The following is an 11,076-nucleotide window of genomic DNA, read 5'->3' as shown; positions in this document are numbered from 1 at the left end:
CGTCCCTGGGTGGGCTCGAACCACCAACCTTTCGGTTAACAGCCGAACGCGCTAACCGATTGCGCCACAGAGACTCAATGAACTCTGATGGATCCTCTGGTGGGTCCATCTGAACATGTTGTGGTCAAACATTGTGCAAACGCACAGCACTTTAAATTCTAGGCACGAATCAAGGTGAATTATTGGGAATTGTTGTACAGCATAGTTTACCTTCACCTCGAAGGGCTTAAGGTGACACACTATAGATGGCAAATACTGTCAGAAAAGGTAAAAAAAAACTTATATTATATTATAAAACAATTATAAATTGTGCAGATTCTTTTTGGCCCTTGAGTTCATGAAGTGCAGATGTTGTGATACAGATTAAGGTGACACTACCCTTTATTACCACCAGGCTGCGCCCTTGTCTGGCTGTGAAGTGTGTGTCTGTGTGTGTGTGTGTCTGTGCATGTGTGTGTGTCATCAACCCCTGCCTTTGATGGCATGCTGTTTAGTCCTACCAACCCCTCTCAGTCCTTCCAAAATAAACCCGCTCTTCCTCTCCTCTGTGGCTGGAAGGCCATGTGACACACAGTCTTTCAGACACGAGAATTACACCAAAATAACAGCAGCGACAAGTGGTGATGTCTTTTCACTGTGAAGCTTTAGTTCATGCACATGTTCAAAGCAATTATGCAGTAATCAGAAACATACAGAAATCAGGATAAATTCTAGAGGCAATAATCTTTAAATAATGATAATTAATACAAATTTTCTGGTATTTTCCATCCAAAATACACCTCTGTATGATGAACTGTGCCTGCCTGTCCTGCAGCCATGACATTATGTTAACATTTTGAGATGGGCACCGCACATCTTGTCTTGAAAACTGGTGACATGCCACCATCCGTGTTTCCTTTGTGCTTTAGTTAAATTAGATCCAATGCAAGATAACCCTCTCTCAGCCCGCACCCTAATTTCCCTCTGCTGAATGGTGCAGTGTAGATGTTGTGGTTCACATGCAGGTTCAAATCCAATCTGTTTCACAGTCGGGAAGGACTGTGGTGCTGTTTACACAGTAGGGAGATTCCTGCTCCATAGGACCAGAGCGTTGAGGCTTTGATGCTCAATAGGAGCTACTGAAAGAGAGCAGGAGGACGACAGAGAGAGAGAGAGCGATGGGTCGGAGAGAGACAGAGATTGAAGTGATGATGACCTTCTTGGAGTAACCTCAGATTGCTCCGCTTGGAAGGTTCACAAAATATGGGTAACAGATGTTTTATGTTTTTGTCTGTGGGCTTATCGTGCCCACAGGGCAGAGGCACTGTGATCTGTCCTGGTTTCTGTGGATTCCTCTTTAACTTTAAAATAAAACACAGAAACTGTACAGAATATTTATTTAAGCAAACCTCACTGACTTAGGATCAGCTCTGGATTTTACTGTCGGTCATTAAAGGCTCACCACACCAGGTTACACTTTGTAAAGTTGCAGGTGTGAGTCCAACTGACAATCTAGAAAACCATTAGCACCTCCATTTGTAAACTGTCAAAGGAAACTCAAAGACAAATACTCTTAAGATAATATCCATTTTAACTGCAACAATACACAACTGCCCCATGAGCTTCAATGCAAACAGTCCCCTTTCAGCCCCCTGTAGCCTCTGGCTGTTGTATTTTCTCTGAGCCAGACATCAGGCAGAGCTCCACAGTTCTGCGGCTGCAGGCCAGCTGGCTGATACATTTCTATCAACTGGTGGCTATCTGACTTCCCCTCCCTCCCACATCCTCCTCTCCCCCCTGTTTTCCTCTCCATCCCACCGTCTCATCAACACAAAAGCACACACGTTCGCACACACGTAGGCCGATGCTGTGTGAGCTGTATAGGAAGCACCTCGGGGCTGAGGGGATACGCTCACTTTAGGGGCGTAAACTTCAAGCTGCCCTCCTCTGTTGTTGTGTGCAAGCTGTCATCAATCCAGAAGACATTAAAACTGTTTTAATTCCGTATTAGTCATCATATTTTCTAAGGCGAACTGAGTTTGCTTTTTTGCTCATCCTTAGAATTTCTATTGAAATTTGGACGACGTATAATTTCCGTCTGATTTTTCACACCGTGCCCAGTTCACTCCTTTCTTTCTTTAAGGCATCTCTTTTCTTATCGTCAAACAACCTGGACTTGCTTCTACTTATGCTTCCAGTTATACTCGCAAAATAATTTATCTCCACTTGTGGGTGCATGTAAATGTAATGTACCTGTAGGTATATGGCTTTGTATGTGCACATTTCCTGCACATAATTTGGCGCTTTTAGGCCAATCAGAGCGAGTGGCTCAGCCTGCAGAGCTTTTGTGTGTGCATGTGTGAGCGTGTTTGTGTTGTTTGCTGTATCTTTTGCATTAAGGACCCCCTTGAAAGCGAGATGCTTCATCTCAAGGGGGCTCAGCCTTCCTATAGACATACAAATGAGTGAGATTAAAACAATGGCTGGTTTTCAGTGGGAAGCACGCACCGGCGAATATAAATTCTGATTATTGAATGAAAATCTTATGTTTCAGTGTTATTTCTAGAGATTACATTTGTTTTGATTAGAGAGAGAGAGAGAGATGAATTGCAGATGAACTCATGACAATCTGTGAGAACAACTCTTGGGAGAGAAAGAGATAACATTAGGTAAAATATGGGTCAGGAGCCAAAATTGTCCCTGGAGGGCCCTTAGCTCCATGATCCATGGAAGGAGGAGACCCCAGGACAGACGCAGAATCCAGAACATTCCAGAGGGACTACATTTCCCAGGTGCTCAGGGAATATGAGATGTTCCAGAAAGAGTTAAAGGAAGATAGAGAGGGGAAAAAAGGACTTCTGTGCGTTCAACTCATCCTGTTGCCAATGTGACACATGAGCAAAATAAGAAAATTAAAAATAATGCAGTGAAATAGTGTAGATGGATTGGTATAATAGAAAATCCCTTTGGAAATTACCCAGGAAACACTGAGCATAACTCTCTGCTCAAACACACTGATAAGACATACAGAACTTTAGATTATAAAAGGAGCAATCCAAAAAGAAAATCCAAATTTTTTACATTTTCTCATCTGTCTGATCTGACAAATCAAAGACAGATCCATCAGCTGTCATCAGGCAGATAACTAAGGTGGGTCAGTTAGAGGTAACTATGAAATGTTGGATGATTTTACTTCTTTGGGCATCACGAAATTACTTGAATGAAAGCATGGATGGAAAATCATCAAACCAAGTCTTTCGTGGGACTGCTAACAGCTAACGTCTCGAGTAGACAGTCAGGCTGGGAACCACTGGTTTAATCTTTAGAAATGTATTGTAGTTTATAACATACCGATGCTTTTTAATGTAAATCTTAATCTGAAAAATAACTAGTAACTACAGCTGCCAGTTAAATGTCGTGGAGTAAAAAGTGGTGTACGTTCCTCTGAAATGTAGCCCAAAATTAACACAAGTACCTTAACATTGAGCGTAGGTAAATATAGAGCTTGAGTAAATGTACTTTGTTTCTTTCCACCACAATCAAGTGGAGGTTTCAGCATTGTGTTAGTTTTAATATGGGTTTTGTGCATGAGAGGCATCATTTTTCTCTGAAGTGAGACGTTATCCTCGTCTAAAACAGCAGCAGAGGGCAGCATTGCATCCCACATTTCATCCTCTGCCTTTGTGCCCCCCCCCCCCCCCCCACCTTAATGCTGGAACACATGACATCAACCCCTACATTCTCCCATGTGAATTACCAGAGTCCTCACCCAGGGGTAAGGAGTCATCCAAGGAAAACAAACCGAAGCAACCAAAAGTCTCTATTACTGGAATGTGGGTTTGTTACACCCACAGTGATCTACCATCTCTCCAACAGGTGCTGAAAATATGTGGAGGACACTTTTCATTCATTTGATTACACTCATAAAGTTTTTAATGTAGCCCCATGCTTTTTTCTTTTTTTTTTAATTGGCTGTCACCAAAAGCATAAGAGAGACGTGAAACACTTTACATGAGAATCTCAGGTCTTAAAGCTCCTGTGTGGTCAAGAATTCGGCTTAAATGTCCTTTTCCCACACACTAGATGCCTGCCAGCTCCTGATATACCGCTCTGTGGATGACCCTGACCTCTGACCCCGCGTCCAGCAGGAGAGCAAACAGAGGAGCCCAACACCATTATTAATAATATCAACTATTAATATCAGACATTAAAGATATCAGAAAAACACGAACAAGCTCCAGAAAGAAGCTACAAGCCAAAAATCATTTGCTCCAATCATGTGTGATTTGTTGTTTTTGTGTGGCAGCGTCACACATCACACAGTAGGCAGCGAACACAGCTTAGCTTAGCAGACATATCACACGGCTACTGCTAATGTGGATCCTGTTATTGCAAGGGCACCCAGAGGAGCATTTCAGCCCCACAGTGGGCCTCCCTCGCCGGGCTGCTATCGTCCCACATCAGCCCCGGGCTCCTTGATGTGGTTTGGGAGGACATGACGGGGCTGAGCGGGGCCCGAAGTGATCAGTCGCGCAGTAACATCTGAAACCCATTTCCCCACAATTAAAGAGAGAGAGAAACTATCAGGACCAAACATCGCCCGTTTCCACGGCATCGAGTCAAACATTTGCATGTGTGTGTGTGTGTGTGAGAGCTGTACCTCCCTGCCACAATCACTCACAGACACACACACGCACACTTCTTTCCCACCCTAAACAGTGACAGAGCATTTCCAAATGTGTTTACTTACAAAGAAAACCACTTGCCACCAGAAATAAGAGCTATTAAGACTGATACAGATGCAGACAAACAAACAGGGAGGATATAAAGCGAGGACGGAGATAACGTGGCGTCAGAGGATGCTGGCCGATGGTGTCGGGCTGGCCTTTTCTTTTCACCTGTGCTGCTGCCGTCGCATGCGAAGCGTCGGCGCAGCAGAGAAAACACGAGGCCTCGCTCAGAGCAGCTCGCCGGTGCCCTGTCTGAGATTCCTCTCCACCATGTGTGTGCGTGCGTGTCTGTGTGTACATTAGCCGGCTATGCGCGTTGAGTTGCTCCATCTGGATGCTCATCGGACATCAAACACAATAAAGCAGCGAGTGGAATGGAGCTGATTGCTATCTCCAAATGTAATCAAACCAATTCAACCCACTAAAACACAGGCACATACTCTCTCTCTGCTCTCCCTATTACACACACACACACACACACACACACACACACACACACACACACACACACACACACCCTCTCCTACTCCCAAACCCAGAGTAAAGGCCACACTCTTCCACTCCTTTCTCAGTGCCTCCTCCCTGGTTCAGATCATTGGTCATGATGTGCTCGCCATGTCCTTGGCCCAGGATGTACAGCGCACAGTCATCGAGTGCTGCTCTTTACTGTGGTATCAGTGGTCGGCCATTTTACAAACATCCTCCAAGAGAACCTGTCAGTGAAGTTCCTATCCGGTCGAGCCAAGAGCTGCAGCTTCCCATGACCCTCGGCTTTCATGGGGTTAGCTTGACCTACAGTGAACCCAAAGATGACCTTTTGGAACAGCTCGTGTTTTTTGATCAGTTTGTCTGTTATGAATGAGGCATGAATATGATAATATCAGACCATGTAAAATGCTACTTATCATGCTCTTTGGGTTTTTTGGGTTGAGCTGCCCTGCGTTCTCTGATCGTCTTTGGCTCTCCGTGATGACCTTGGATCTCCGTGAGCGTGTGTGCGGGTAAGACAGATGCACAGAGAGACGGACAGAAGCGGAGAGAGGTTGTACGTGTGAGACCGAGATGAGATCGGGATAACTTTAACCGATCGGTGAAATGTGGATGATATCTGACACCAAGCAGGGACCGAATGTCATTTTCAAGTCGGAGAAAAGCCGCCAAATATAATTCTCGGTTCATGGACCTTGGACCTTGGATGTTATTGGTTCGGTTGACAGTTGACAGAAAATATCTGTGAGAACATCAGACCTGGTCAGATCTCCTTTACTTATCTGATCATGTTTGAATTAGCGAGTCTGACTGACCTTGCTGTGTGCGTCTGTGCACGCGTGTTCTTGGATAAGCGGTGTTTTGTTGGCTCTCGCACAGAGTGGCAGCAGACTATTTTAGACAATCTGTCAGAGCACGCAGCAGCAACTGAACCAGTGACATGTGAGGAGGTGAAGAGGACAGAGAGGCTGACAGAGGTGAAGAGAGAGACACAGAGATAAAACCAGATGTAGGCAGAGACAAACCAGAGATGAAGAAACGGAGACAATTTAGAGATAAAGCCTCCAGAGTGAGACGGAAGAGTCAAATAGAGCCGGAGCCAAGTCATCATCGTTTGATTCCTTGCTAAGACAAGCATGTTCTAAGTATCCAGGAGTGAGCGGTACTTTCACTGGCCTTCTCTGAAAACACCATCACAGGGAGAGGCATTCCTTAACCTTTCACCTTTTGTAACTTGGCAACAGCCAGCTATCATCTCCCACTTGCCAATTTGCGGCTGGGAAAAAAAAAAAAATCAAAGCTTTGAAAACAGGGAATCCAAACTAATCTGCTATGGGTTTGGATTAGTTTGCTCCAACTTTTCAATGTATACATTTTGGGTATAATTAAAATATACTATAACCATAAACTACTGCATGCATGGATTCAGTGACAGACCCGCATGTGTATCCACTCCTGCAAACGTAAGCCTTCATGTGCATGTTCCAAAAAGAAAAAAGAAAGAAATTGCCCCAGTTTTTAGTTAAGAGAGCTATAAGATTGATACCAGTCTTGTGTCTGAACGTTACAATGGGAAGCTACAGCCTGCAGATGGTTAGCTCACCTTAGAACAATGCCTGGAGACTGAAGGAAACCGCTGGACTGGCTCCGTCCAAAGATAAGAAAATACACCTACCAGCACCTCAAAAGCTCACGAATGAACACGTTATATCTTATTTAATACAGCAAATGTTTTTACACTTCAGCTGTGTTAATGTTGTTGCCTTTCTGCAGGGGCAGGCTGGCTGTTTTCAGTCTTTTTGGCTTAGCTAAGCTAACAGGAGCAGGCTGTCGCTTCAGATTTGTCATACAGACATGATAGTGGTCCTTGTTAGCACGAGGAATGCCAAACTTAGCTTGGATTATTAAGTCAAATGCAGAGGTAGTAAGATCGAATACCGCCCGACATCTATAAATAAATTTTCTGTTTTTGGTTACGCAGATCAGATACGAGTAATAATTTGCAGAAGGAACAGCATCGATGATTTTTTTTAGGTTCCAACTTTGGTGTTAACCTTCGCAGAGGGCCCCTTTTGCAAAGTCATATGAAACAGATTTACCTGGCCAGAGCAGGGAGTGGAGAACTGCCGAGCGAGGAACAGAAAGAACAAGACAGATCAGTACAGAAGGGAGAGAGAGAGAAAGGGTGAGAGAAGATCCTCTGAGGGCAGCAGCTCTGGTTTCATCCAACCACTGATGCTGACTGGCAGCCATGTCAAAAGCTAAGAAGTCAAACGATGCTGATTCTCAAGTTCATCTTCGGGGCACGTCAAAGTAAAGCTTATTATTCATGGTTTTGGAGGGCCTGGAATGCGCAAACACGCTAACCCACGTACATAAACACGTACAGAGGCACATGCACGTACGTAAACATGCTGCAAAGATCTGCAAAATGTAGAATATATACCCTACAGTGTTTCTGTTTGAGCTTGTGGTATACACACGTACAGATGAACACACACTATCCTTTAACTGTCATAACATCTTGACTGTCAAATTTTCAGGAGAAGAAAAAGCTTTCAGGGTTATTAACCCCACATACTGAGGAGGAGATTAAGCTTAATTACTGATAAGACATCTTCATCTGGAGATTATCTCTGTGATGTACAGTGAAAAAAATCAGGCTTCAACCTTTATTAGGACAGGGGGCTCATAGATTACTGATCATAACACAGGAGGGATAATCACGTGGCCTTGTTTTTGTTCTGTATGTGAGGACCCCTCTGACTGCTACAGGCCCAAATCTTTGTAATCTTTATATTCAAGTCTTTTCTTTGTAAGATGAGGATTTCCTTCAACGGCTTACTGAATACTGTGGCCAGCAACCATAGAAAACACGATATTCTCCGTCTTCCACGAAATTGTTCAATGCACAATATCCACATCCAGACTTTAAGAAAACAAGCGGCTAAATGTTTGGCTGGTGCATCTCGACTGAAACCACCATCACAAATCGCTTCTTTAACGGAGTAATTAGCCCCTCCCCAGTCCTGCCTCTTTTTGCTCTGTGCTCCAATAGTAGTTGAGCAAGCTCCGTTCGCAGCAGAATCTCAGCCAACTTCCTCTTTCCTGTTATGCATCAACACCATCACCATGGACACATACGTCTGATCAAAACTAACATCACAATATGAAGTCACAGTCTTCATGGACACAATACACTGCATATAGTCAGATCTTAAGTTAGCCAATGTTAGCAAAATGTTAGCTCGCTAACCTATAGCTAAAGTGTCCGCCAGGTTTGCTTCCTCTGTGTTTCTGTGGTAACGGGAAAATCGATTTGTAAAAGGTCAAAGCTGTTTATTTGGATATGCAATACATTATGTGTAGCATCCAAATAAAAGGAGATGAGATTTTGACTTTCTGACATCTTCATGAAAGTCCTTCCATCACGTCCTTGTTGTCAGTTATGTGAAACACACCGCGGCACCCGGCTGAACGGAACCCATGTCGCCACGTTTGTTTTTTATGGATGTGACAGTTTCATACAATATTTTTTATTCAGCAAATGTTTGATCTTGAAAATCACCGATGGATGACCAAAAGGTATTGCCCACATCAAGAATGAAGCTTCCTCTATGAAGCTTTCTAGTTTGCCGGCTTTGGTGCAGAGAAGGGTGTCGCTCAGTCCCATCCATCTTTTCTGTATTTCTTCTTCTCATGGCATTGAGAGTTGGAAACCTCGTTTATGAGGACAAAAGAAGCTTTTAATGCAATGCATGTTTTAAAATGCAAATATAAAACAGGGATTATATATTAATATGGAAGAAGATCTTTATTCTTTATGATACTCTGCATCAAAACGTCTTAAATATCCTTCAGTTTTGAGGGGTCACTGATGATTCACTGGCGCTGTAACACTGTTTTTAATTATGTAACATGTACTGCTGTATTTTCTGGATGTTGTTGGCTTTTTTCTCACACTGCGGGGTGTATACAGTGCACTATACACTGGAGTTACATAGGAGAGCAGTGACACACTCACACATACAAGAATGGGAAATCTTTACAAGATTGAATAAATCCCCAGCCTTAGGTATTTTTACTTTGGACATGCCGTGTCATGCTGGGACAGTTTTTCACCATGACTTTAATGTGAATTGCTTGTGTCTCAGCCTTGCTGTCAAGGCAACTAGACGTGGAGTGATAAAGGGAACAGAATTAGGAGAAGGGGAAGGGGAGAAAACACCCAACGAGGTTCATTAAGTTTTCCAGCGGCATTAAGAGTACATCAGCTAATTTCTGAAGTGAGGCAGAAAGACCACATGTCCCGTAACATTCGGCTATTTTTCATGAAGCTGTAAAAACGCTCCATTGTGTTTTACAACGCTGCACTCCGCTTTATGTCCCTTTTCCCTGCGGTGGGATGTCTAACACTGACATTACATCACTTACAGAGACAGTGAGTTTTGGCATCAATAGCATCTCACGCTTAAACCTGCGGATTTTGCTCGGTTTCGCTGCTGCCACACTGATGTGACACTCCTCATAATGAAAACCAGGCTGCCAAGATATTATGCTTGATTTCTGCAGATCGTCCTGATCTTTGATCTTCGTTCATGTTTAGATTGAGGTCTGCAAGACACCTGACTCAAGTTACACTGTGAGGGGCTATCAGTCCCTGGCTTGAATGGTCTCTTGCCTGGGTATGTCTTGACCCATCCCTTGTCCTCAATACCGAGCTGTGATACTTCAGAATGGCCTGTAGAGGGAGCAGTTCCCTATGCTCTAGCACCGTCTCCTCTCTCTACCACAGCTGGCTCTAACACCTGCTCTCCACATGTGTTCTTCCGCAAGAGGAGAAAATGAGCTCGACTTTCAAACTTTGTGGTACTTTTTTCACTCAGCCTCTCTCTCTCTTACTATCCTTAAAAAAAAGAAAGCTCTCACAAAGGCAACCTTCTTCGTGAACTCTCCTCACCTCTCTCTTCTCACCTCTCACTTTCTGTCTCTCCATGCCACGACTGTTTACACAAGTCTTTATTATACCCAGGCAGCTGGGAGCGAAGGTGAAGTAAAGGAACTGAAACTGAAATCACCTGGTGTCAGAATGCAACAGACACAAGGGAACCTCTTCACATCACTCCGTCGCGCCTCTCCTTCCCATATGCCCTCTCCACGCTCAGTATAGCCCCTTAAACCAACAGTGATGAGGTATTTGTTTTTAATGCCCCCTTTATACACTTCAGCACCTAAGTGCACCATGGCTGAATTGTGTAATTAGTATATTTTTCTTTGGGGATGAAGAGGAGGGAGTTGCCACACGCAAATGTTTTATGAGTCACATAATGATTCAGAGGGAAAATTAGTCTTAACTTGAACAATGGATAAAGTGCGACATGTGGGTTTCTGTCAAGCCGGCGAAAGGTAATAGTGAAATTTTACCAGCAGCCAGTGAAGTGTCCTGTGATTCTACGTTGCTGGAGTGTAAATCCTTTGCCCTCGGTGCAATTATCCCCTGTGTGTTTGTAGTAAATCTGCTTGCATATGGTCCTGCCTTTGAAGACACAGCTACTAATCCCGTAACCCTGTCAGGGAAAGAGAGGGAGGGAAGAGGGAGAAGGACAGCCAGAGAGGCAGAGAGAAGGGGAGAGAGACCAAGACAAGGGACAAGAGAGCGCTCGCTTGCAGCCGATGATGGAAAACTCTGCAGCGATGATTTCTGTGAAGCCCTTTCAGAAAAATGCTTTCTCATATTTTAACAGCTGGGAGACATAACAGGAAAAAATCAATAAAAGTGAGCCGCTGAGAGTGTTTCAGCAGATGTCGATGCTTCGGTGTGCTTCTGCTTTTGTTGTATCTTTGGATCTCAATTGACTCTTCGATATTAAATGCAAAT

The 11,076-nt window shown here is 43.9% G+C and overlaps 1 non-coding gene across 1 annotated transcript; it reads right to left on the bottom strand.

Moving 5' to 3' along the window:
* trnan-guu (transfer RNA asparagine (anticodon GUU)) lies at positions 1–74 on the bottom strand. Its single transcript has one exon. It is a non-coding gene; the product is annotated as a tRNA-Asn (tRNA).
* Positions 75–11,076: the final 11,002 nt, after the last annotated feature.

This window comes from Chaetodon trifascialis, chromosome 12 (assembly GCF_039877785.1).
Source record: "Chaetodon trifascialis isolate fChaTrf1 chromosome 12, fChaTrf1.hap1, whole genome shotgun sequence".
In the NCBI taxonomy this organism is placed as follows: Eukaryota; Metazoa; Chordata; class Actinopteri; order Chaetodontiformes; family Chaetodontidae; genus Chaetodon; species Chaetodon trifascialis.
Note: the sequence above shows the minus strand (reverse complement) of the source record. Positions and strands in the feature narration are given on the sequence as shown.